The 23648-nt window shown below is 35.5% G+C and overlaps 1 long non-coding RNA gene across 1 annotated transcript in view; it reads left to right on the top strand.

Annotated features, from left to right (window-relative positions):
* The window catches only part of LOC123386034, a 43945-nt gene extending 20748 nt beyond the window's left edge, over positions 1-23197 (top strand). The window contains exons 4-6 of the long non-coding RNA XR_006599479.1: positions 9268-9349; positions 17117-17228; positions 22994-23197. This is a non-coding gene — a long non-coding RNA (uncharacterized LOC123386034). The remainder of the gene's footprint in view (positions 1-9267; positions 9350-17116; positions 17229-22993) is intronic.
* Positions 23198-23648: the final 451 nt, after the last annotated feature.

Genomic DNA, 23648 nt, shown 5'->3' with positions numbered 1-23648 from the left:
ACCTTTCTGTGAAACACACTAATTTTTAAAGATTAAAATATTTTTCTTGTATAGTCAGTCTTTCCCAACACACACACACACACACACACACACACACACACACACACACACACACCTTTTCATATCTATTTTTCTATAAAAATACATACGAGATCACTTCTTACCATCAAATACTCTCCTACTAAGAATCAATTGTGGTCTAGCCTAGCCTGGGTATACATGGAATTAAAAGTGATTATTTATTAATGATTGAATTCCTGAAAGGGGAGAGTTCATCAGTATAAAGTCTCCCTTTAATTTGTCTTTGTTTAATTTACCTAAACTGGAGTTGAGGCATCTGAAGTGCAAGTTGGTAGGAAAAACTTTAAGTCAACAATTAATTTGTTTTCATTTCCTGAACCTCTGGGGTCAAATGGAAGTAAAATTTTGTAGAAAAAACACACTTTTCAATCACTTGCCCTTTACTCCTTGTCCTCATCAAAATGCACAAAACTCTTCTCAGGGAAAGGAGTTCTTGTTCGGAGGACCAATCTGATGGCACCTAAGGTCAAATTAATTTTTATCTGTGAGTGCCATGTAACTCTGCAAAATATCAGTGTAATTTTAGTAAGTAGGATTAGGACACCTAATAGTTGCCAGGAACGATAAACAGACCATAACGTACATGTTGCAGGCGTGTTCACATCTGGCTTTGGGATACAAATATCACACGATGATGTGGGAGAATATGCAATGCAGTGTATGAGATGATCAGCAGGTGTCACATTTTGCCTTGGGGGATCTTTCAGCGTCTCCCCTACTTAACACCTCTCTCCCTTCAAAGAGTCTCAGCTTCTAAGCCATTTAATAAATTAAGATGTATTCAACACACAGGAAAGGGTGGGATTTCAGACACGGTCAGGGGAGTAGAGGGGGGCATCTTTACACTGTTTCTCAGTCATCACAAATAACCACAAGGCCTGATCTAGTGATACAAATAAAGAAGGAAATATGTTACACATTTTGTTTATCAATTGTTATTTCTTGTGCTTTTTCCTGTTTGTTTTCTAAGTTTTCTAATTTGCTGTAGCAACTTCTCAAGCTACTTAATAGTCAAAAAGTAAAACACCACTGGAAACATAAAGCACTAAAAAGATCATTACTATCCAGATTGACTTCTTATCCCAGTAAGGATGGATTTGTCATGTCAATTTTAAAGACAAGTAATGAAAAAAGCAAATGGCCTGTAACAAACTGACACATGAAAAATGTCTCATAATGCTAGATGACCTTATGAAATTGTTGGGGATTACACCATTTTTGACATACAAAAATGACTGCTTCGTGGGTTTTGATGTAATAACAGAGCCCACAGACCTTGTCTAAACTGGCTTGCTGTTGCCTTTCCAGACCCCATAGCTGAAGATTCCACATGTATACTGAAGAAATCCTCTAACTGCTGATAGATACTATGTGATGCTAAACTATGGTGACAATGTAATAATGGTAGTTACTACTTACTGATCATCTACTGTGTGCTAAGAATCTTATATTATTTATCATATTTAATCATTACAAACAAAACGTTGGCATATCTATTTTGCCAAAATATCTATTTTGCTCAAGGAGGTAAAATATTTTGCCAAATTCACACAGCAAGGAGGTTGTGTTGGTGTTCTTTGGAGTTCGCCTAACTCCAATGTGTGCATCCCCTCCCACTAATCATATAGGTTCATTTTTATTTAATTCATTTTTTTTTCTGAAAGGCAATCTGTTTCACTATGTTTTCAAGGTGTCAGTTGGAGTTAAAAATAACTACTTTCCATTCACTGCTATAAAAACAAACAAAAAACCCCCCACAAACTATAGTTGAAATACATGAGTTCAAAATGAAACTAATAGTTGCAAAACAACTAACCCAACTGAAAAGTAATAGAAAATGAGAACAGTTTAAATTTCTACTTTACTGCCGGGTTTCCTCTAACCCTGGTTAAACTGTCAACCTGAAATTCTTCAAATGCAATTCTTCTTTATATTTTGTTTTTAAGGTACTCTTTAGTACAGACTCTAATAAGCTTAATGGTTTGTAAGAAACAGAAGTTCTTTAGGTGTCAAGCGTAGTCAGGTGAATGAACCTTTGAGATTTGCTGTTTTCTTGCGATTCAGTACTTTACAGAAGCAGCTGGGGGTGTTTCCGTGGGTTCTGCTGCCTGACCCAAGTGAGATCTGTCCGAGAAAGTACACATCACAATCCCTGGGAAAGTACCTAAGGAAGGAAACACAGAGAGCCTCCGTACACATTTCAGTCAAAAGTACACACACTTAATTACTACCATATTTACCCAGGAGTCTTACTAAAATATTTTAGCCCGTAGTTAAAGGAAGCATATGTTCAAAATGTCCCCCATCGCTCATTTGTCTATAATTTTCTGAGAGTTATGCATGACATTTGTGTTTCTAGTGAGATGACAATAAAATTTAATTTAATTTAATTTAGATCTTTATCATCCTTGTGCTGCCTATCTTACTTAATGTCATCATTCCCATATTTCATCAATGCTGAAGTACACTTTCTGCCCTCATTTTAACATCTCTGAAATCAGGATGTTTCTCATAATTGATGACTTCATCTAATTATTGTTGACCCAGGACACAGTTGTAATATAATTTTTATTGCTCATGCATGCATGAATGTCTTAATTATTCTTGTTTATATAGCTGGACAATGGCAATTCTCTGACCTTTTATTCAAGAAAAATTTTAAGGATCACTTGAAGGCATATAAATCCTAGACACTGTCTGAAAGCCTTCCTTTGACATGTTCTTGTAAAATCAACAAATGCCAGCATCAAAGCTTATAACTTCAAAGACAATCTCTCAAACAATAGTGGAGAGAACTCTTGTTGGCACAGAGGGACAATACTGTATGGAAAAAAATGGATTTTGATAATCCAGTTTTGAGTGGAAAAATGACTTGTAAGAATTAGATTCCGAATGTAAAAGTGTTTTAGGAATGCTTTAGCCAATTTATTTTTTTTTTCCTTGTCAGAAGAATGGAATATGACTTAAAATTTTTCCATCTAAATTCAAAATAGCCTTTCCAGTTTGTCTCAAATAAAAATGCTAAGGGATAAGAAAGCATGCCATAGTTTAATAGAGTTTTTTTTCTTTCTTAGTAATAGGTATAGTCATGGTGCATTCTATAACCAAAGTTGACATAGATCAGTGATAATCTAAGCTAAATATGATCTAAGGCTTCCAAAAACATCTTCACTCCCTGTACCCAATTAATTACTAGACCTTGTCAGTTTTTCTTCTGGAGTATAATTTCAGTCAGGCCATCCTCCCCCATTCCCACTGTTTTTTTTTCTTAATTATGATTCTCACAATTTCATCCAAGATTGTTACAGTAGTCCTTTATAGTTTTCTTTGTCTTGGGTCTCTTTCCAGACCAATTCATCCTTTATAACAACTGAGTGATCCTCATGAAATGTAGTTACATTCAGATCACTGCTCAGCTTGAAACCCTCAATAGCTCCCTATTTCCTGAATCATGGTTAATAAATATACTATAAGCCTATCCTCTCCCTATATGCCCATGGCTAATCAATCAAGGTTCTTTTTTTCCTTTAGTTTATATATTCAACGAGGTCAGGGTTTGTGTCTTCCTTGCCAACCATGAAATTCCAAATCCGTACCATACCATGGTCACATACGGTCTCCATAAATTTTTGATGAATGAATACATGAGCCAAATATGCTTTATAACCCATCTAAACATCAAATTCTAGTTAGCAACTATCTATCTCTTGGAGTTGGCACTTAAAGTTAACCAACTGAAACCTACAGGACAAAATCCGAAACTTTTTAAAATAGTAATCAAAAATCATTAAAAGTCAATGTCTGTGGTCTTTTACAGTCTTGTGTCTTGTCTGTCTCCATTGTGCAGTCTTACACTGCAGCCTCAGCAGATCACTTGACATTTTTCTGAATAGTCTTGCCAAGATTTATGACTTGTCCCTCTGTGTTCCTATCATCCTGCTAATTCAATATTATACCACTGACTTAATTGTATATGTGTCTCTTTGCCCCCATAAGTGAGCTCTGAAAAGAATTATTCCATAATCATTTTTTTATAACTCTGAATACTAATGTCATTTTCATCAGAAAACTATGCTGCAGTAAAATGTTAATGGGTAACTGTATTATTTTCTTTGGGCTGCCATAACAAATCCCCACAGACTTGGTGGCCTAAAACAACAAAATGTATTCTTTCACATCTCGGCAGCCAAAAATCTGGAATCAAGGTATTGGCAAGGCCATACTCTTTTCAATGTGTCTAGGAGAGAATCCTTTCTCACTGATTCTAGCTTCTTGTGGCTCCAGACACTCCTTGGCTTCTATTGTCACATGGCTTTCTCCTCTTTCCTGTGTCTTTTCTCCATCAACATGATGAAGTTGCTTTTCGTTGGATTCAGGACCCAAATGGATAATCTTCAGATTCTCAGGTTATTTACATTTGCACAAACGTCTTTTCCAAATAAGATTATCTTCACAGGTTCTGGGGTGTGGACATATCTTTTTGAGGGCCACCATTTAACCCACTAAATGACTTTCTAGCATATGTACTTGTTCTCACAAATAGTTCTAAGCGTGTGAAATCAATAAAATGTAAAGGTGTCTCTTCAAGGGACCACATACCAAAAAACAAACAAACAAACCAAAAAACCTCACAGTTTTGAATAATACTAATATATACTCATGTTGCTTAAATCTCAGGCTAATGTTGCCATTTTGCATTACTGTATTGTATTTTTACTGATGTTAGAATTATGGCTATTCTATGGCATATCCCTAAACTACAAATAAGTTATTCAATTATAGGCTAAGAAACATAATCACATCTGTCCACATTCAAAGTAAGCATGCTTTTTTTCATATACTTTCCAAAGACAAGTAAATTATACCAAAAGTTATAAAACTATATGTGTATAGCTTCCTGCTATTGCTAGCCCAAGGGAACATTTCTATCTCTTATTGGTGTCCCTTAACCCTGCCCACAAATTTTAAATAGTCCCTGCATTAATTTCTTCTTTTCAGAATGACATCTGTTTCCTTCTAGGATCCTAAAAAAAGAAACTGACATTAGTGACCATTTTCCATTTGAAAATCAACCTTTGGCTTACTTTGGTGGAGACTGAAGACCTGGCCATGGGAGACCGAGTGCCTGTGCAATCTGAACTACCCATGTTATGATTTACTGAATCATAAAATTGTACATGTGCAGTAGTATTTCGATGTTCAATGAATATGGTCTGTATGAGATTGAGACTTAGCAGATCTAGAAGGTTCTACAGAATTAATGAGTAGGTAGCCCAGAATCCCATGGTATCTGCTTCTACTGCTTTGCCACTTCTTTCTTAACTCTCATCCTTGGTTTAGCACTGTATGCTAACACAGAAAGTAGGTAGTGACTGCATTACCGCATCCCCCAGAGGTGGCCCTAAAAGACAGTGCCTAAGCAAAATCCTCAAAAAGAAAAGAATATCTAGTTGTCTACCTATCAGGGAAGGAGCGTTGCCCTGAGATAACAGGTCTACATTGATTTATGAGTAGTTAGCAAGTTTATTAGTTGGGCAGGGACCTGGGAAGAACAACATCAGAAGAATGGTAACAAGGAAGAAGGGGAAGACACATCTGGATGAGCTCTTTTTTTTTTTTATGTTTTATTTTTGAAAGAGAGAGAGAGACAGAGCATGAACAGGGGAGGGGCAGAGAGAGAGGGAGACACAGAATCTGAAACAGGTTCAGGTTCTGAGCTGTCATCAGAAGAGCCTCATGTGGGGCCCGAACTCAGGGAGCATAAGACCATGACCTGAGCCAAAGTCCGTGCTCAACTGACTGAGCCACCCAGGTGCCCCTAGATGAACTCTTTTTTTTTTTAATGTTTATTTATTTTTGAGAGGCAATGAGAGAGAGAGAGAGAGAGAGAGAGAGCGCACACACACAAGTGGGGGAGGGGCAGAGAAAGAGGGAGACACAGAATCCCCAGCAGGCTCCATGTTCTGAGTTGTCAGCACAGAGTCCAGTGCAGAGCTTGAGCTCACAAATTATGAAATCATGACCTGAGCCAAAGTCAGATGCGTAACCGACTGAGCCACCCAGGCACCCCTAGATGAGCTCTTAATGCATGGATAAATAAAGCTTTTAATAAGTCAGTTAGTAAGAAGACATGATCCATAGATAACAAGTCAGTTTTTAATCCCAGCCAACCTTAATGCTTGTTAAATGAGCCTATGAAAAAGCACCAAGTGGGTAGGAATGGAGGCCTTGCTTATACTCAACAACATGGACTTTACCCTCATTAGGGCTGAACACTAGCTACTCCATTCCTGGTGCCATGGTCTCTCAATCCATTCCCAAACCTCTTCTAGTCCTTGGGAAAAAGGCCCACCACTGCAGATAAGAAAAGTTGAAGCATCAGAGAGACTGGTGTGGAAAGAAAGACATTACCAACTTTACATGTGTGCCCAGAATCTTACCCATCCTTCAAGTGATATTTTATAGTGTACAGATTATGGCTCTATGGGATTGGTTTCCTACTTATTTCACACTTTACTTGAAGACGAGAATTTAGATATTTTTAGAAGAAGGCTTTTACAGGAAACTACAACTCTCTGTGGAGTTGTCATTTTTAAAATTCATTTGACTTGCTTCTGTAAATATCTGAAAAATTCAGCAGGTTGCAGAATACAGATTTCTCTGATGACCTGGACCTTGAACGTGTTGTAAATGTCCCTCTTAACTTTCTAAAGCCCATGTACTGACCCTGAATTTGTGTAAATTGGAATGCATAATTTAGAAAACTTTAGATTTGGAAACACAACTTACAAGTAATCTAGGTGATTGGTTCATTTACAAATAGGAAACCTGGAGCTCAGTCAGATATACTGACTTCATGAAGGTCACACAAACGTTAGAGTTAGGGCTTTGTCCACTGTTCATCTTCAGGCTACTCAGGGTAATGTACGCAGGGATGTTTACTTGGCCTCTCAGGAGCGCACTACATTATTTTCATGAACGAACCAACAAATCCAATTAGTGAACAACAAAAATTAACAATGAAAGAAAGAACTACTCTTTATTGGGGATGTGAGCATCCAGTTTCGTATGGTCACTAAACACACTGGAGTATCTTTGTTCCTTCTCTTAGCATGTAATGTGTGTTGATGTCAGAGACTGATGTGACATCTGCCAGCATCCATGCTTCTTCAGAATTCAGTTTTTCTCACGTAAACAGAACTATCCATGAAACCTCCTGATAGATGTGCACAGTTCATTTGTTTAGCAAGACATTAGAAAATTAGAGTTTGACAGAAGGTGGATGGGGGATGTTATACAATCATGCTCACTTTTGTCTGTTGAGTTCAAAATACATTGTGATGTTAACATTGCATAACGATACGTTTGATCCTTTTGTTAAAATTCAAAGTCTTGTAAACTAACAAAAAAAGGAAAATTATCTAGTGTGTATATATATACATATATATATATATTTTTTTTTAATTCAGCAGCAGAAATTTCAGGCCAGTTTTCTCTCCTTGAGACATAATTTATTTGTCCCATAACTTTTAAAGTTTCAATTTCCTTATTTAGGTTTCCACAAGTTAGTCATCACTTAGACCCCACATTTTCACTTTGTAAGAAGGCCCTGTGATCCCTTTAAATTTAGGTTGTTTGAGCTGTGAAAATGCTTACAAAAATAAACATGTTTTGTTTAATCTGTTCTAGTTGTCGGAAAACTGCACCCTATTCATGCTTTGTTTTGTTCATTGTCTTTGCCTTGCTTTATTTTTCTGATGGAGTAAAACCTATTATTTCTTGTTTACATTTTTTTGTAACAAACTTGTGATTATGTTACCTCCTTTCCATTATAATCTGTGCCTATCTTATTTAGTTTGCAAAATATCTTTTGGGATATTTAGGGGTTAAAAACAAAAGATTAAGTAGGGAATTTAATCTTATTTCTTGAATTTATGGAAAAATATAATAGCTAGATTATTCTTTATTTCTCTGTGTCCCAGTCAAATAATCAGAAAATTTAAGTTGTCCACTGTGTCCACTTAATATAAATATAAACTTTGTTTTATATGAATCTCTTCATGTGCCAATCCATGATTAAAGTAAATATATTAAATAAATTGCTTAATTCACTTTTACTTCCATTTTTTAAACTTAGCATCAGCAATACAACCCCATTTCTAGAGGGAATAGCTTGGTTACTGCTTGGTGTCAGATAACCTCTTAAAATGCAAATGGAAAAGTACACATGATTTAGTCAGAAGATTTGCTTCTAAGGACTTTATGTCCATTTAAATTGAAAACCTGACTATTAATGTTTCTGAAAGTACCTGAGCATGACTCCTTCTAAAATCAAATGGCTTCAATTTTATCTACTTTTTCAAGTACACTAGACTTAATGTTTATTTAAAATAATTGTTACAATAGTAATGTCTTTTAACTTAGCTTTCTAATCAATTACTAAAAAATGCATAACGATGCAGATATTAGCATATACAAATTTGGAAAATGTGGCAGTATGTAATAAGCCATTTAGTCCAACATTTGGGGAGTATTGCATATAAGACTCATGCTGATTTTAATTTCTACTAATATATGGCTCGTCAGTCTACGTATTTCCATTTTCATTGTTGACAAGTATAAACCACAAGTGCTATGCCTATACACAACTAATAATTGTTTTTTTTCATTACACTATTACTTTCATTAAAGGAGAAGAGTTGTATCCATTTGCATAAACACATATATACACACTAAGAGTTACGGAAAGTGATTTAAAAAAAGTTTTTTTTTCAGCGTTTTTATTTATTTTTGGGACAGAGAGAGACAGAGCATGAATGGGGGAGGGGCAGAGAGAGAGGGAGACACAGAATCGGAAACAGGCTCCAGGCTCCCGAGCCATCAGCCCAGAGCCTGACGCGGGGCTCGAACTCACGGACCGCGAGATCGTGACCTGGCTGAAGTCGGACGCTTAACCGACTGCGCCACCCAGGCGCCCCTGGAAAGTGATTTTAAACCAACTAAAATACAAAGACCAAAAAATAATAACAGGGTCTGAGATAAAAGGGACATATTAAAAGAAAAATCTTCTGCTGCTTACCATTTGCACCATTGCTCATTGAATTTTTAAAAAGTGTACAGCAAGAATAAAAACAGTAATTTTAGTCTCTGTCAATATATGGTTATTTTCTTTAATTATCTGTACAGCTCAGAAGCCGAACTATTGCAGAAACTATGTAAGGATCATCTCCAGAGACAGGTTTCTCATGCTTATGGATAAAAATCAGAGGTAAGAGTAAAGTTCTCAAACTACACCAGAAATCAGCAGGTGAACAGAATTAATATGGCATCATTTATTCTTTAAAAATTTTTAATGTTTATTTTTGAGAGAGTTAGAGAGCGAGTGAGTGGGGAAGGTGCAGAGAGAGAGAGGGAGACAAAGAATCCCAAGCTGACTCCATGCTGTCAGCACAGAGTCAGATGTGAGGCTTGAACTCAGGAGTTATGAGATCATGACCTGAGCCAAAACCAAAAGTCAGATGCTTAACTAACTGAGCAACTCAGGTGCCCCTGGCATTATTTATTCTTATAAGATTGTAGGCTTTTTAAAAATACCTTTGAAAAAGTCTGACTAAAAATGGTACCCAGAGGGGAGATGGGTGGGTTCAAAATAGACGAAGGGGATTTAGAGGTACAGACTTCCAGTTATAAAATAAATAAGTCAGATGAACAATGAAAAAGGAAATGAAAGTATGGCATAAGGAATATAATCAATAATACTGTAATAATGGACGGTGATACATGATTGCTACATTTATCATATCATATCATTGAGTAATATATAGAATTGTCAAATCAATATGTTGTACACCTGAAAACAACGTTGCACGATGATTAATCTTCACTTTTTAAAAAGTTGATCCCATTTAAAATTTAGAAATCCTGAGGAGTGGCGATTGCTAATTGACTCTAGAGATTTACAAAGAGACAGACTTTTGTGAAAAATATACATCCTCAGCATCTTAAAGCCAATATCTAGGAATTGGTATATTGACCCTAACTTCTTTGGTGCTCTCTGGGCTATTGCCTCAAACATGGGTCCCCATTCTTGGGCATTTTCAACCTATTTTGCTCTATAACCCTCTTTTTCTCTTTCTCTGGGCAGGCAAAAGTCTCCCTCATTCTGGAAATACCTTTCCTCAACCAGTCTCCTCCTTTAGTTACTCCTGCTCCTCTTTCGTTTCCTTCACCAACAAGCCTTGTTGAAAGAATAGTCTATATTGGTTTGGGTTCCCTTCCTTATCATTTATTTTCTCCTGGTCCTCTTACAATCTTGGTTCTGCTTCTAGCACTTTACTGGAAACTGTTGTCACTAAGGTCACGGAGAAGATTCTTCAAGGGTGGTTGAAAGGGTCACTATGTTAAAGACTGTTGAAACATCAGGTAGGATGGCAATTGAATGTAGGCCTCTAATACTTACCTGGAAGGCAAGATATCATGATCTACCATGATCGTGAATCTAGAACTCCAAATGGGGCAGTTAAGAGAAAGGAAACCTAGGCTTTCAATTGTAACATGTCTAGATATCATGAAACAGTCTGTACTCCCAAAAGTAAGGAGACACTTTTTGGCACTATGAAATGTATGCCCTCTGATTCAAAGAAAGGTTAATCTAAAGTTAAGGCAGCAGAGAAACATTCTGAGATAATCAATGCATTTGAAAATAGAAATTCCACATATTTTAGGAAAAAATGTTACCCTGAAATGTACTTAACTCAACTGAAATGAAGCAAAATTAGTAGCTCAAGAAGAGGGAACTTGGGAGAATTTACATGACAAGTAATGAAACAAGGCAAAAAATAGAACAAAGTATAAATGATTCAAAATTTCATTACAAAACTGTATCAAAAATGAATATTGCAAAAGAAGCTATATTATATAAAGATTGTGTTTTAATAGAAATATCTGGGTCAAGAAGTAATAGATTATACTAACAAGGAGCAGTATGTGGGTAGGGCACCTAAAAGGAGGAAATTTGTAAAATTGACCAAAGAGATATGTAAGTAATTCATAAGTAAAAATATATGAGTTTAAACTCTCCCAATAAAGAAAAAATATTTTTATGTGAAATAAAACATTAAAATAAATGCAACTGTATGTTTTTTTGTATAGCTACCTCTGTAAATATACGATTTACATATTTTGGCCTTTTGACCAAGATGGTTTCAATTAGTAGATATGCAACAATAGATAACTCCATGTTATAGAAACCAAGAGCTTGACTGTTTTTTTAAAGTCAGAAAAATATATCAAACAATACAAACTTTTAAAAAAGTAGCTTTTGTAGAATTCCAGCCCCACCCCCCCCAAAAAAAATCCACAACAATGCCAGATATACAGTCCACAATGAACATGTTAGTTATGGACCTTTAAGTACAGAGAGTGTAAAAATATATAAAGAAAATGTTTTAGGGATACAAGGATTCATTGAAACAAATACAATAGAAGTAGGAGACCATACCATTCTATCAATCTTTGACAACTTAAGGCAACACATGAATAAGGTACAGATGTGAATAATATAATTAGAAAGTCTGATTTGAGAAATTGCAAATGCATCATTTTTTTGGTCCCATAATTGAGAACACCCACTTTTCAGAATCCATGGAACATTCACAATACTTAATCTTAGAGTAAGCCATAAAACACTCAATATAATTCACATATTCTGACCCCACTGCAATAAATAATGAACATTAATGTTTTAAAGTTTAACCATAGGTAACTTGGGAACAAAAAAGTTGCTCTAGTACTTAAATTGTCAAGTATTTAAAATAGGAAATCACCATAGAGGGAGAGCTTATATTTCATTCATTTTGGAACTCAGATAAAATTTGTAAGCATAAGATTTTTTTATATTTGTTAAAGAGATATTGCTTTACATTTTGAGAAACACTATGTAGAATATAATTAAAATATACTATGTATGAAACTCAGAGGCACACGGTCAAACTTGAAGCAATGCTTAAATGTTTCTGTTATTAACCAATATAAATTAAAGATACCCATTCTACTTATAAAAGTAGAAAGAGAGCACAATGAAATTTGGAAAAAATAATTAATAAATGCATTTATGGATACCAATTCAGAAGTCCTAAGTAGAATGAAATGTTCAACAAATATGAAAATATACTTCAAACTGATTGATGAAGGAAAGAAAGTAGATTAGTAAGAGGAAAAACCACTACCTTTGTCTTAATAAACCAAAAAAGAAAAAGTTGCCCTATCCAGAACAATGTTGAAAAAAAATTTACTGAACTGGAAAGATAATTAACAGGATCATGAATTTCTATTTCCAACTAACTGCTGGTCTTATGTTTAATGGAACATTTATATTTAAGTTAAATTTAGGAATGACATGGCCTGGCATCACCATCTGTATTTATTTTTTTCCCTGGAATTCAAGATAATACTATGAAACAAACCAAAAAAGAAGAAGGGAAAGAAGAAAGGAAAAAGGAACCAGGAAGAGGAAAGAAGAGAAGAGGAAATGCACAAGAAAGAGAAAATGAGGAGTAGAAATATTGGAAAAGATAAAAATTTACTTGGACGTAGCAGGATTGTCATATCAGTGCCTCAAGGAAAAGTCAGCTATTAACAGCAACAACAAAAAGCACAGAATTCTTATGAAAACAAAAGCAAACTAGAAAATATTACAAAGAAAAATACTTAAGTGAATGGACATTTCTTTTCTACTGGGCTTTTTGGTAAGATTCAACATAGTATAAATACATCAATTCCCCCAAATTAATTTATGTGCTAAATTCAGTTCAAATAAAAATCTTAACAGAATTTGCAAACAATCTTAAAGTACTTGTATAGTGCTCCTGGAAGCACACATGAGCAAATATTGCATGAGGAAATATAAATAGAGTAGAGACAGGGAAATTGCCTTACTAATATTAAAACATATTTGTGAAGCTATAGTCATTAAAACATGGAAATATATTAATAGCAAATTAAAAATCATGCGACAGATGTTTGTATTTTTAATCATCTGTGATTCATCAGAAAAGACATTGGTGCTTCATCTCTGGGAACTTGCAATGAGGTGAACAGTTGTATCTGAAACATGAGGCAAATCTAAACAAGGACCATCTAAACAAGCACACATATCAAAATAATCTTATGTTTATGTGCAAGTGAAGGAATGAAGTTGCTTAATGAGACTGAGTGAAGAATGAACAAAGTGTATGGAGAAAACTTCAAAAGCTGAATATATAAAAAAGAACACACAGAATCCTCTACTTCTTCTAGTAGATAATGAGTAAAAGAAAATGGCCAAGTAAAAGTTATTGGTAAAATATTTAAAGTAATAAGATGTCTTTTAAATTTTTATTTTTCAAATATTTGTGTTTCAAGGGCAAGTAGAAGTGATAAAATATCATCTTGTAAGTGACTTGACCATTTATAGACAAATGTGCCTCTCTTTTATTACTTGCTTTATTCCAGATAGCAGCTTCTAAAACAGTTGCATAATTATGTGTTCTCAAAGATTTTGTTTTAGTCTTTCGTAAGCTCTTTAAAGTGGAAACAAAGCTGACCTTGGAGTGTGGTAATTTATCATGAAGGGCTCTCTGCAAAATAAACTTTAGAAGTCACAAATGAAGAGTGATCATCCAAAAATTTGTCACAAGATTAAGTTTTCTGCTTAAGGACTTCATAGGAGAAAGCATTGACCTTCTAGATGGTGTTTCATTTATAGACAGAATAAATGAAATATGATGCTTGTCATATCAGAGTTTACTTTGCAACCTTAAACACTGCAGGTGGAGCATGGATTAAAAAAAATTTTTTTTTGCAAGATTAAATCATGACAGTTGTGCCTCCTTCCTATCATTCCAGAGGCTGTTCGGTCAGAAAAATTATTCTAATCAGAACCCTCATTCACAGAATCGTTTTTTCCTCATTGTTTTTCTTTGCGGGAGACAACAATCTTTCAAATCAGTCCTTTGACTCACCTCCCAAGTCGCCTTTCAAAGACTTCCCCGGAAGCAGAACAGAGGCCTGGTGGGAGGAAAAGGAAACTGATTTTAATAATAGCTTTGTAGACGTTTACTTCTTTATATTTAAGGGAAGATGACACATTTTTTGTCCAACAGCCCAATATGCTGGCTCTTGACTTTTTTCATTTAACACTTACCTACATAATGCCCCCATAACATTAATTATTTCAATGTGTTAAGAACAAGGAACAATGACATGTATTTATTTTATATTATCCACAGTTCTGTCATGGAGCTAAGAATTATGATATGGTACTTAATACTTCTATGGAGTATCGCAAATTTTGAGTTGAATGAGAATTGTTATTCCATATGACCATATTGAAGCACTTTAAAAGTTGAAATGATAAACAAATACAAATTTTATTACTATATTTCAGAAGTTGGAAGTCTTAAGTTTCTTTCCTATCTTTTGCTTATTTTATTAAGCTCCTAAGTATTAGAACCCAAATTCTATTACAGTAAACTCTTAGGGGGTTATCTAAGTTAGATTGTTGGCTTATTTTTTGTTGTATTTAGTAACACTTCAAAGTTAACTGGATTTTAGAAATAATTATTATATATAATTTTAATTTTTTTTGTTAGAAATAATTGTAGATTTTGTTTCAGGATAATTATCAGTCAAAAATGATAATCTTCAATTTATCTTCAAAATGGTCAAACATATATTTTGTTAACTTAGACCTTAAGTACAATGTTTTTTTTTTCCATGTGAAAGTATATTTTCTTATAGTCATCATATATATTTAGCCACAACCAGTCTATTACAGGTTAACAATCTTTTGTCCACATTTATAAAATTCAAAAAGCTCTGAAAACTGAAAACTTTTTGTGACTCATTGAGCGCCAGTATCAAATTAAACTGCACTCATAGGTGGCAAAAGTTGACCAGACTGACATGAAACTATTTATGACTTTATCTGTTTTTGTATATTTTGTTACAAAATACAAAAATATTAATGCATTTGATTACAGAGTGTGGCCCTAGACCTGGATGGGGTTAACAAATATACAGCAAATATATTGCATTGCTTTCTAAATGGTGAGAACAATTTAAATTCCCATACCTATCTGGGATGGTCGACCTACTTTTTTATATCCCTTCAAAAAAAGATTTTGATAAGGTCAAGAAATATCACAGCACTTATTTTTAGGGTTGGTCTTTTCAGGTAATGCCTCGTTCCATTGCTATTTGATTGTTTGCTCTAGCTTTCCTGGTTATGAACATGATTCTTTCTACCTTTACTATAATCCTCTACTCAGTGCTCCTTTATGTGTCCTGGACCAAAAGTTACTCTTACAATACCTCTTCATTGTCACTGGCACACCTCCTTGTTTGTCCTTCTGGGGAAAGAGTCTCTACAAATCACTAAAACAGCCTCCTGACTTGTTCTTCTCACTTTCCCTCCTCTAAACTCCAAATCTGTCCTTGTTTACCTTTTTCCATTATTAACTGCAAGGATCAATTTCTGTGGCTTTTGAAACTTTTTGTTCTCCATAAAATGGGAACTACAGCCCAGTGTGAGAGAAATTTATTCCAATGTACTTGGAGCTCAGAGATGGGTATACTGCATATTAGTTAGCATATGCAAATTACTAAAGAAATAAATGAGGATATTATGGTATCCTGGTTGCCTGTTGCTGTATAATGAACTACTCCAAAACTTGGTGATTAAAAAAAAAAACCCAGTTCATTTTTATTTTATTTTATGATTCTGTGGGTCAGGGTTTTGGACAAGCACAAAGTGGATGGCTTTTTTCTCCACCATGATGTCTAAGGCCTCACCTTGGATGACTTAGCCAGGGACTAGCCCAGGATTTCTCTCTCTCTCTTCCTCTCTTTCTCATCTCTCATTTCTCAGTCCAATCTGGTATAGCATCACTTTCATCATACTTTATTGGTAAAAGCAATGAGAGAATTGTCAAAGAATTGTGGCCATCTTTAATCTGTCAAGGTGAGTCAATCAACTTCTATTCTTGGGAGTCCTTTTCTTTCCTAGACATGCCCTAGTCATGCCTTCTAAATGCAGTCTAAAAGTTATCTGGAAATATATGCAGTGGCCAAGAAAGACAAAGAATATTTACATCTTATATTTTCTTCAGAAAGGCTCATAGTGAGAAAGTTGTGGATATCTCTGAAATCTCATTGTTCTTCTCTGTAAGATTAGCAATTTGAGAAATGAATTTAGAGAATGCTACAAAAAGGATCAAAGAAAGGAGATGTTTAAAAAGTCCTTTATTTTTCCCCTGTAATGCTACATATTCTTGAAGACTAGCTTCTAATGTATGTATTTTAGGGTACAATTAAAGTTCTTAATTGCAAACAGGAGAATTCATTTCAGCTACTTACAGAAAAGAGGTGGAAGAGGAAGTAAAGAAATCACACAAGCTTCTAGAAACAATGAACAGTAACACACCAGAGAACTCGCCTCACAAGAAATCCATCTCAAAAATGATAACACTATCTCAGTGGGGCATGAGGGGGGTGGGGAATCACCATACAGAACATTTTCACACATAGTTCACTTCTGAATCATGGTCTTCCATGAATGTTTCCAATTGATGGACCATGGCCATATGTCCCACCCTAGCTACTGCACTCTCTAGGACATGTAGAGCTAAAAAATATATATATCAAGTTTGAGAAGATAGAACTTAGAGTGTGGCAGAATATCAAAATGCAAATTAGGTGTTTACAATTTATTTGATAGTCAGATATAAATGAGAAATATCTATCTCAGCTCATCTTTCAGTTGACAAAAATCAGCTCATCAATTTCTGTACCACATAAAACTTACAAACAACACAGCAACAATATTTGGCAGCCTAATATTCTATAAATATGCATTATACTTTAAAGGTTCTTACTCTTTTCCTGAAGGGAATACCCAACTTCTCTTCAATTAATCTAGCTCTAAATCTAAGATTTAGGTGATGTCTTTTCCACCTCTGGTGTATTCACAATTCCTTCTTGGTATTTTCTAACCTAGGGACTAACATATAATAATACTGGAGAAGATGAGACATCGGAAAATGTTATTATATTAATAACATTGGAAAATTTATTATATGAATATCTACATGACCATCCAGAAATAAAATGTGAGTGTCTACAGGTATCCTCCTTTTTTGAAACTAATTATAAATCTAAAGTTGGTATTTACAACTTTGTATATTCCCTACACATCCCGAGTTTCCTTTGTCCTCAGTCAAAATCTTGGTTTTGATTCTTTACCTTGTATGGGATACCTTTAGTCCTGAGGGAGCTGAAACTTTTGTAGACTTGCTTGTGTGAAGTTATTATACTCTTCCATTCACTTTATTCCTGGAAAAGGCTTTATGAAGCCTCTTTAGGCTTCTGTAAATTCTGGATATAATTCTCCCTGTCCTCTGTGAATAAACTACCTGCTTTCATTCCAGTTATAAGGATTGATTAACCATAGCCAACATGGTATATTTTTTTAATGTCTTATTGACACAAAGAGTAGGGGCACCTGGGTGGCTCAGTCAGTTAAGCATCCAACTCTTGGTTTTAGCTCAGGTCATGATCCCAGCATTGTAAGATCGAGCCCTGCATTGGGCTCTGCACTGGCAGCACAGAGCCTGCTTGGGATCCTCTCTCCCCCTCTCTCTCTGCCTCTCCCTGTTCTCTCTCTCTCTCTCTCTCTCTCTCACTCAAAATAAATAAATAAACTTAAAAAAAGTTTTAAAAAGTTAAAAACCGCTCACATCAACTTCCAATTTAACGGAACCACTTTTGTGTGTTCATGTAAAAGTATTTATTCATTGGATCTAAGACCCTGAAACAGAAGAATCTCCATTGCAGGGACGGGAGTAAACCTTTTGTAAGTGCATGGTGGAGTATAATGGTGAAAGCTACTGATCCCATTTCTACCCCTGTTCCTAAACCCATGTATCCTGGCTTTAGGATAAACAGAATTGTTTCTTGGTTGCTGATTCCAAGCTTATAACATCCTACAGGACAGCATTTCAACCTAGCAAGCTGTTGACACCCAACTAAAACTGTAAATAAATCTTTAGTAAGCTAGTCAACCATTCTAAGCCCCATAGAATCTAAGTAATAGGGTACAGGATAACACTAGCACCACCCATAGACAGGTCCTTTTGTCAGAAGTAATCTAGTAGGGCTTAAAATCTAAATGTGGAATTCTGTGAGAGTGAACAAGGCATTTGGTGAGTTCATAGATGGTGTTGCTGGCAGAAACATGGTGGGAAAGGAAGGGAGGGCAAATCCAGTGCAGAATAAGTCTCTTTCAGTGAGCATAAATTACTGCTTCCTATACAATTAAACTAGTCTGGGTAGCTATCCTCCCCACCCAATTTTGTTAATTTATGAGGAGCTCAGTGTTGGTTGTCTTGGAAAGTTGGGTACGCAGAAGTGGCATTAGCCAGGTCAGCGTTGGTAAAAAGACTGCATTGCCGAGACTGTGTAACCTCCATAACTTTCAGCATTGGTTTTGAGGAAAATGGCTGATTGATTCCAAAGCAGGCCAATTTGGCCACTTGATTATGGAAAGGCTCTTTCTCAGCCAGAGAATCTTAATGAGTGTTCAAATGAGACACACTCCTCCCCGCACCCCCAATCTGTGCACATTCTGAGAGGTCCATCTACAAACTATTCCCCAAGTTTCTTTGCCATCTATTTTCCAATATTGTTCCCTGTAAGTCCCTTTAAATCTAAATATCTAGCCACGAATCAGTGTACATCCATAATACAGGCCATCGTTTCTTTCAGGGAAAGTGGATCATGAGATTCACCATTTGAAATTTTGTCCATTTTTAACATTTCCTTTCTCTATTGTTCTTCAGTTCGCCCTGAAGTAGCTACAGACTACACTCCTGCCTGGCGCCAATGCTTACTACAAAACCAAAGTATACTAGACTCAATGTTTACCCTCCTCAGTGAACTGACAAAAGAGAATTCCTCATGAAGGCAGAGTTGTAGATTGAGAGACAAAGTGCTGTGCAGGAGGAGTAAGCACTACATGTATAGGAAACTTAACTTGTGCCTGTAGGGCCTGTTAAACCCATTGAGGAATCTATCACTTCCATTTGAAGCAGGAATGCTACTGTGTTTACCTAATTAATGTAATGAGTTGTTGTTTCCCAAGACACCCATGGGCATCTTAGTTGGAATGGTCAAGAGGCAACTACAAGAAAAAGTAGATATGGAACAGCAAACATAGAACTAGATATAGAATAGCAGCTGTTACTGGATTTGTCTTAAAATAAACTTCTGTAATTCACCAAGAATTATCTATAAAGGCTAGAGGAGGGATATATAGGGATGTGATAGAAATCACTGTTCTGAATTTTTCCAGCCTTTGCTGGAGGTACTAATTTCTGGTCTTCTTTTTCAAAAAAATGCAACATTGCTTTTGTTTTATTATTTTTATGGGGAGTACAATCTCCCACGGCTTTCACTTGGCTGTTTCTACCTTATTAGCCCTCACTCTGTAGGTTAAGTAGCTAATATGGCGATTCTACTGGTTGCTGAGGATATCTATTCTAATAATAAATTAAGAAATTGAGGGAATACCCACAGGATGTGTTACAAACCCTGATCCTATCATGCTATGTATTCAAGCCCAAACTCTATCACTGACCTTTCTTTCCCCCATAAACATCTCCTCTGTCCAGAGGAACACTATCATATTCTGGGCCCCAGGGATTACCATTAGTTCAGATCACCTGACCACAAAATCCTCAGTGCACAGTTATTTATTTGTTTGTTTGTTTATTTATTATATGTTTATTTATTTATTTTGAGAAAGAGTGGGGGCAGAGAGAGAAGGAGAGACAGAATCCCAAGCAGATTCTACTCTCAGCACAGAGCCCCGTGCAGGCCTCAATCTCATGAACTGAATCATGAGATCATGACCTGAGCCAAAATCAAGAGTGGGACGCTTAACTGACTGGGCCACCCTAATGCCCCGGAAGCACTTTTTAAATATACCACTTGCACAAGAGTCTTCCCTTCAGAGTCTGCTTCTAAGCAACCCAGTCCAAGACTGTATCATCACAAGGTTCATGCTCAAGAATTCCCAGCCTCCTCTTCATTCAAAAAGTTCTGTGCTCTGAATTGACTCAGAGGGTCATGACATTAAGGCTCAACCCTGGACTCTTGTTTTCTAGGTGGAATTGTTGCTGTTGTTGGTTTATTTGTTTTGTTTTGCTTACACAGATAAAGTGGGGCCTTAGTGGGTGTATAACTTTTTCAAACCCAGGGATCCCCTAATCAATTGGCAAGACAAAGTGGTGTGTGGCAATTGACTCTGATTATTACTACGTGGGTTAAGTGCTGCTAATGAAGCACATACTAATGGCAGCATCTCCCACCATTGTTTTCAGCCTGCAGAGAATAGACACTGCATGCTTTTAAAGATGGTTGTGTCCCTTTGTCTGTTTTTATCCCAAATTTCCCTTTTTCTAAACCTGTATCTAAAACTTTGCCTCAATATATAAATATATTCCATTTGTTCTGATTCAGAACCTCGGAATCCATCCCTACATATATTCCTGCAGTTACTTTCTAATATAACTTGGCAAAATATTGCATTCTTTTTGGTGTATAAGTTTGTTATATCTGGATTTAATTTTGCAGTGGCTTCTTGGAGCATGCTGGACTCTGACATGAGTTATGGGTCTAAAGCATTGAAGCATATTGGGAATAGGTTATGAAGAAATGTATACTACCTTGTAAGGTAACGGCTCCAAGTAAGGTGTTTACATAATTTTCAAGGAAGGCAGGAACAGGTCACCAAACGCTGGGGAAAAAGCTATTTCTTCTAGCAGGGGAGTTTAGTCACTTAGAGTACTCAAAGTACTCAGAGTTTTCAGGGTTTTCCCGTTTGCCCCAATTATGACTGAGACTCTAAAGTCTTAACTTTCAATAAAAGACATTTTACCATTTGAATTCAACTGACGTAATTCAGAAACCACAGGATTAGACTGTGCATTTAATTTTCAGTTTCATCAACCCTGCAGAGATGAGAGCTAATTTTAGGGTAATCATTTTATCGCCCTGGCTTTTTGACTCTCTTGAACCGAGAATTTTAAACTTTAAGCTTATAATTTCCTTTCTCTCTATGCTCAGCACACGTAGTAGTTGACTCATCCTAAAGGTTTTGTATTCTTCATGCCCATTATACTGTTTTTAAAGCAGCAACCATTCACTCCTCCAATTCCTTGCCTTAAATAGTCACTTTATTCCAGGTGACCAAGGGCAGAGATGATAAAATAAGCAACTGTTTCATTACAGTATGCCTTGGGTACCAATATTCTTTTCTCTATGAGTAACTGGATCCAACTTACCAGATAATGACACCCAGATATCCATTTCCTCGAGGGTTCCTTGAACTTCTGATACAAATTATTCTATTGTTAAGAATCTTAGTTGCAAACAACATTCATTCTGCTTAGTTTAAATAGAAAGGGCATCTATTAAAGATACTATACAATGTATATAGTCCTGAGAGGGCTATGGGATGAAACACCTGGAGCATTGTCCATAGTCTGGTGCCAACTTCTGAACTGCTTTGAAAGCAGTCCCAAGGGAGAAGCTGCCTTTGACACTACAAACTGCACAACCACCAGAAAAAAAAAAAAAAAGGATGTTTTTTGGAGCCTATCCTTAATCACTTCCAAATTGAAGACTCATGTGGGTGCAAATGATTGATAGAAACTGGTCCCTCCTGGTTGCAATCCTAGGCACAAGGGAAGTTAGAAAATGCAGATTTAAAACTGTATTTTGGGAAAGGCAGAATTCAAAAATATCAGAAGGCAGGTGGGTGTTCAAAGTATTTTCTGCAGCCAAAATTGACAAATGTACACTGTATATGGCTACTATGTTTAAGTTACTTTAATAAAAGTTGTGAAAATATTTCAATAATTATACCTCCTTTTGTCTCATATATATTTCTGCAAAAACAATTCTTATAATAGTTTCAGCAAAGTAATGGTAACTACAGTTTTACTCAGGATATCTAGGTTCAAGATGCATTATTAAAAACAATATCCCCACGTTATAAATTCTGCAAATGTTATTGGAGTTCAGGTGTATCCTTCTAGTTATTCAAATTCTTAGGTGACAGTCCACCAAATTTACCATTATTTTTTATCTGTTCATATGAGTTGTCCATGTAAGATGTACACATCTTCATTAAGATATGAGAGGATATACATATTTTCTGAGCATGGCTTATTTGATTATGTTTATAGGGAAATAAACATGATTAGAAAATTTGTACATTGTATTTGCATATATTATATATATGTATATACATATATATGCATATACATATATATGCATATACATATATATGCATATACGTATATATGTATACGTATATATGTATACGTATATGTGTATATACGTATATACATATATATGCATATATATGTACATATATGTATATGTATATGTATACATATGTATATGTATATATGTACATATATATGTATATGTATATATATAGTATATATGTATATATATAGTCTCCATAAATGGAAAAACCCAAAGTAGCAGTTTTGTATTTGGTAAAACATAATAGTTAATACTGAACAATCCTACCAAACATCTCAAGATTTCAATTAAAAACTAACGTGCTGAGGACTCAGTACCAGACCTTTTCTCCATTTTTTCTCCCTAGGTAATCTTTTACATACCTAGTCACTTGCATGCCATCTTCACATGGATCCCTTCCAGATTTATATCTGCCCTCCGGAATTCTGAGCTTCAAGACAATATGTCAAATCAGATGTGTTTAAAACTACAAGTTCAACACGCTTAAACTCACATTCTTTGCCTCTAACCTTTGTCTTTCTGTGTTTGCTACCTCAAATAGGTATTGCAACTTCTGCTCTTGCCATCTTGGAACCCTGAGACCATGATGGTATGAAACTCTCTGGGATGAAAAACCACGTGCCAAGAGTCTTAGCCTTCCCAGCCGTGCCAGCTGTCCTAGCTGAGACTCCAGAGGTGTGAAAAGGCCATCTTAGACCGTTCCATCCCAACAAAAGCAATAAACAAATACTTGTCTCAAGATTCACTTCTGGGAGAACTTACATTAAGATATGTGATTAAGATCTCCCCCTCCATCACACTCCAACTCCATTTTAATCTCAAAGTCTTTCAATTTTACACTCAAGTATCTCTTGGATCCTTGTACATTTCTTTTATTTTCAACCTATCTATGTTGTATTTGAAGCATATTGTTGGATTATGTTATTTCTTGTCATTGCTTTTATTCTAGTCTTGCAATGTCTAGTTTTTAATTTTTGATATGTTAGGGATTAAGTTTTCTTCTTTATTTGCTGTCTGCTCCTTTTTGTAAATTCCTCTGTTTTCCTTTATTATCATCTTGTGAGTTACCTAAACATTTCTGAGAATTCCATCTTGATTTACTTATAGTCTTCATTAGCATATTGGTTTGTACAATTTATTAGTTATTACTTTAATTAATATATACATACATGACTTATCATAGTCTACTGTGATTG

The sequence above is a fragment of the Felis catus genome, chromosome B3 (genome assembly GCF_018350175.1).
Source record: "Felis catus isolate Fca126 chromosome B3, F.catus_Fca126_mat1.0, whole genome shotgun sequence".
NCBI classification, from domain to species: domain Eukaryota; kingdom Metazoa; phylum Chordata; class Mammalia; order Carnivora; family Felidae; genus Felis; species Felis catus.
Note: the sequence above shows the minus strand (reverse complement) of the source record. Positions and strands in the feature narration are given on the sequence as shown.